Source organism: Mytilus trossulus, chromosome 3 (assembly GCF_036588685.1).
Source record: "Mytilus trossulus isolate FHL-02 chromosome 3, PNRI_Mtr1.1.1.hap1, whole genome shotgun sequence".
NCBI classification, from domain to species: Eukaryota; Metazoa; Mollusca; class Bivalvia; order Mytilida; family Mytilidae; genus Mytilus; species Mytilus trossulus.
The window spans coordinates 42,254,586-42,259,809 of record NC_086375.1 but is presented as its reverse complement, the minus strand read 5'-3'; the positions used below and the strand labels follow the sequence as shown (position 1 = coordinate 42,259,809).

At 34.8% G+C, this 5,224-nt stretch overlaps 1 pseudogene; it reads right to left on the bottom strand.

Annotated features, from left to right (window-relative positions):
- Nucleotides 1–1,786: 1,786 nt before the first annotated feature.
- On the bottom strand, nt 1,787–4,224 carry LOC134709467 (uncharacterized; annotated as a pseudogene).
- Nucleotides 4,225–5,224: the final 1,000 nt, after the last annotated feature.

Genomic DNA, 5,224 nt, shown 5'->3' with positions numbered 1-5,224 from the left:
CGTGTATAACAGTTGTTTCATTATACTGAGAAAAATAAACAGACATAACAGAGGTGTAGCAGTCAACATTTGTCTTCTAAATTGAACATATCCTTATAATCACTATTCAAACCGAAACATTCCTACAAAGATGAAACAAAATGACTTTATAAAGACACTTGATAGAAAAGACCAGAATACCAAAAGTTACCATAGCACAATAACGGGATGAATAAATACCGAGCCACGCATTGAGAATATGACCAAAAATGATCGAAAATATGTCGTTGTTGAACCCCAACTGAAGTAATTTCTCTGGCATATAATCTGAAATATTTAATTTAGTAGGGGAAGACCGTTTTGCATATTTTAAAATAAACGACAAACACTGTTGAACTTTGAGCCCCTAAACTACTATATTTATGAAATCTGCATGTCCTTGAAAATTTTACTCTATAAGCTTCGGTCCTGACTTGGAAGTTATGCTATTCCCCTGTAATTAATGATGGGGTCACTTTTTTCTCCCGATTTAAGCACCAAAATTGAATGCGAGTATTTCCACATTGATTGGTAAATACCTATATTCAAAATAAGGTGAAAAAGATTAACAATGCTTTCGACAGATATATTAGAATCCTTTTTTCGACCTAACAAGGCTACGTACTTAAACATCTCGAGCAGCCAATTATACTACCCTCTTTGTTATAACATCATTCAATCGTCGCATTCAAGGAGTGAGTTGGTGCATGACTTTCAATTCGTCAATTTCAAACATTAGGGTGAAATACTCATCGGATTTTGTCTATTATATAATAAATGCTTAGTTCGTTTCTGTGTGTGTCACATATAAATGTTTTGTCGTTGTTCTTCTCTTATATTTAATGCGTTTCCCTCAGTTTTAGTTTGTAATCCTGATTTGTTATTTTCTATCGATTTATGAGTTTCGAACAGCGGTAAACTACTGTTGCCTTTACTTATAGCATTTCCCTTATTATTTTGCCTATCGTACATTCATAATCATATTTTTAAAAATTAGATATCAAAGGTACCAGGATTATAATTTAGCACGCCAGACGCGCGTTTCGTCTACACAAGACTCATCAGTGACGCTCATATAAAAAAGTGATATTAAAAGCCAAACAAGTACGAAGTTGAAGATCATTGAATATCCAAAATTCCAAAAAGTTGTGCTAAATACGACTAAGGTAATTAGATCAGAAAATCCCAGAAAAATTCAAAGCTTTGTTCACAGGAATTTAATCAAACAAAAAAATTGATATTCATGTCAAAACCAAAGTGAAGTGTTGACAACTGCAGGCCTTGTCATATAGTGTCCGTCTATTAGTTTGGATGTCGTTGAAAATCACTGTGACGTCATACGCCAAATGATTGCGTCGTTTGGTACAACAAAAGTATCTTCCACTCCCCAAAGTTCGTCCACCTAACGAATATCGCGATGCATTTTCAGCTACGTTTCCCGTATATTCCCGATAATTTGCAGTAATAAAGATTCAATAAAATTATAATCTTTGACATGAAAAAGAATCAACAGAAGACCGTAGTATAACGGAAATGCAAAAGTGAACACTTACTTGAAATCAATGCCTGTTCTACTTTCGCCCCTCAAGTTCGTCCACCGGATGTACAACCTTGTTACGTTACACAGGTTAGGCCAAACACATTGCATTTTCGCATTTTTTGTTCAAAGTTAATTTAAAAGGGTAAGTATTGAAAAAAATCAACAAAAATAAATAATTAATAAAATTTTCAACAAGTAACAATAACAAGAAAATTTGGCAAAACCTGTCTATTCCATGTCCTTGCAATGCATGCAGTAAAACTTGGTATTTTTCCTCACAGCCCTCAATTCTGTACAATATTTCAGATGTGTCCAGTGCTTGCACCTATAATTGTCACACTGTACCCATTTGGTAAGTTCAACACCAACCCCAAGTCTAATTTGATTGGGAGTAAACTGTTTACACACACAGCATAATTCGACTTCTGGAATGTCTTCATCGTCTGTATCGCTGAAGTCCACGGAATCATCAATGTATATGTGACTAGGTCCTGGTTTATCAGATATGTTGCTAGGTCCAAGTTTAGTGTGGCTAGGTCCTGATGTAAGTGATGAAGCAGAAGTGGACGTATTCTTTTTATTTTGTTTTTCAGTTTTCTTACAACTCTGGTTGCTTGGTTTATTTTTTCCTTGGTTTTCAACGTGCTGTTTAACCTTTTCTGCTACCTCACTTTCAGTTATTGGCATACCAGAGACAATCTTTCCAAGTGTTTTTCTTTCTTTCTTGTCATTTTCGGACTTCATTTTTTTTAGTTTGTTTATTCGTTCCGCAAAGAAGTGTGGTACAGCAGTATCATGGTCTTGCATATCTTCAACAACATCAGTCACAGTCACAGCACTTTCAACACAGCTTCTGTTACTTCTCTTTTCATATCAACTTCGACTAATTCGACTTCTTGCATTTGGATCTCATCTGTTTTTGGTTCATCTGTAGTCTCTGTAGTTTCTTTACATTCCTCATTTCTTGTTAATACCTCTGATGGTTTCAGTTGATCTTGGTTGATGACAGTCTTATCTAAGGGGTATATTCCAGTCTTTCTAAATGCTGACTGAAGGTTTTCTGGGCAAAGTGCTGTTTGGTATGCTTTGCAGGCTAGTTCACATATATTATATTTGGTTATTACTGAGGAGTTTTTACGTATGGTTTTGTGACATTCATTATCGTAAATACGCTGCAACGGCCCATAACATCCAACATCCAAAGTTTGTAAAATATGTGAGGTATGAGCTGGTAAGACGTGAATGATCATGATGTGATGTTCCTGTGCCCATTCAATTATGTCAACTGCTACATGTGATTTATGTCCGTCGAGGAGAAGAAGTACGTTGTCATTGTTTCTACCAGGGATGTATTTAAGAAAATGATCTGTTAAATATTGTCTGAATATGTTGGTATTGGACCATCCTGAGTCTGATACTGCACCAACAGCACCAGGTGTTAAACCTTTCATCAATTCATTATTCATTCTTTTCCCTTCAAATACAAAATATGGAGGAACAGCAAATCCTGAGGCACTGCCACATCCAAGTATGGTGGTAGTACTAGACCTTCCAGATGTTACTGATGATGTGTTACATTCAATTCCAGATACAACATTAGGTGGTTTGTGATTCAGTGTTATACCCTTCTCATCAACATTAAATATGAGATGTGGTTTATCTTGAAGATTGTATTTTAGGACGACTTCCTTTAAGCTTGCAAAGTATTTTTCAACATTAGCAACAGAACCACATTTTGCACGAAGAATCTCCAAACTTCTAGGTTTCACCACTCTAAGTTCTGGCCATCTTTTTATGAAACCCTCAAACTATCTCAAGGTAAATTCTTCACTCCTTGGTTTTATTTTGGTTGTGTGGGCAAAATCAGTAGCTAGATCTGTAACTTCTTGTCTAGTGTACCCATATCCATATGAAGCCATGGACTTTACATGTTCCACAATTCGTGCCTCCTCTTCAAGCGAAAAGACAGGTGACAAAATCTGGACTTATTTTGCCAGTGATTCTATCACGAAGAGTTTGCCTTGAGACATTGAATTGAAGAGCTGCTTTTCTTTGTGACATTTCATTATTCTTTATTGATATATATGCATTTGTCAAAGCTGTGGGACTGTACAACCTGTACTTTTTATCATTTCTGAGGAAGGTAGGTTTAGCCTGAAATGTAATGAGATGTCTTTTGTTTATTGCTGTATTTTTTGTTTTAACATTGTGTATGTGTGTATATCTATTTCTTTGTATGTAAAGTGTAAATTCTCAGCTAGATTTTGAGCCCTCTATTGTAAATATTGGTCTGGAATTAACAAAGCCTTATCTTTTTTAGCAGCCATGATGCTGTGGGAAAAATCACATTCGGCAGTAGAAGCCATTTTATAGCGATAATTCATAATTTTTCCCGAATTTTTCATAATCTGTGCAAAAAAATCATTAAAATTTTCATATTTGTAAGATACGATTTTTACGTATGCTAGGCCTGACATACTTTTATAGGTCATCAGTCTTGATCACTGGAATGTAAACAAACCGGCAACTCAGTTTAGAAGGGATTTCCCCTGTGTTTTACTATTAAAAAATCCATTTAAAGATAGATGGAAAAGGGAATTAGTAAAAATGGCGGTTTTGACAAAGATTTTTTTATTTTAATGATTATTTACCTGTTTCAATCTCATGTTTTGGTTTCACTTTTCCACGTTGTTCTTTACTATATATAGAACGCTGATCAGCTGGTAAGTGACGTCACGGGTCTTCCGCATGCGCGATAAATGAAAACAATGATGGTGGACGAACTTGCGGGGTTGAAGGATAATATAAAAAAAATACTGAACTTAGAGGAAAATCAATTCGGAGAGTCTATAATTACATGGAAAAATTTAATAACAAAACGCATACTTGTGTACAAGAGGACAATATATACAAACATATTAAGATAATACATGGCGAGACAGGACAAACGAAACACAAATACATAGTATTTTATACTTTTCTTCATGAAATGAATTATCTTAATTCCAAACCAATATACATGTATTAAATACTGTCAAATTTACCTATTTTGACGAGCGGAGCGAGGCAAAACTTTTTTTGAAGGGTTTTGGAACAACTGAAGGCCCAAAAAGCTAAAGACCTGCTGAGTTATTTATTTTCAATACATAGCAAGTCAGGAAATTTATTTTCAAAGTACCAAAGAACAAACCATTCATTTTTGTGATTATCAAGGCTGAGTTATTTATTTTCAAAATCCTTCCCCCCCCCCCCATATTAAATGGTCGTCCCCTAAACAAAGCCGTGTTCTAATGAGCACAAAATATGTTTGACATCTTCGCACGAACCTACTGTTCATATTAACGTTATTTCCATAGTAATACTTTCAAATATATACATTTAAGCAGCTGGCATAAATTTTATTATATATTTTTATAAAACAACATATATTTACCCTGCTCGTAGTTTTTAAACTTATCAAATATGAAAAGTAATTTACAGACTCCTCGTGGAGGAAACGGGAACAGCCAATCATTTTACGATATTTTCGTACGCTTCGATCTAAGCAAATACTGAATTTGTCCTATTAAAATCGAAATAATTCTTTCATGTCATGCTCATTTTAACATGGGTAGGCATTATATTTGACCACATTTTACACCTCGCTAACGCTCTGTGTAAAATATC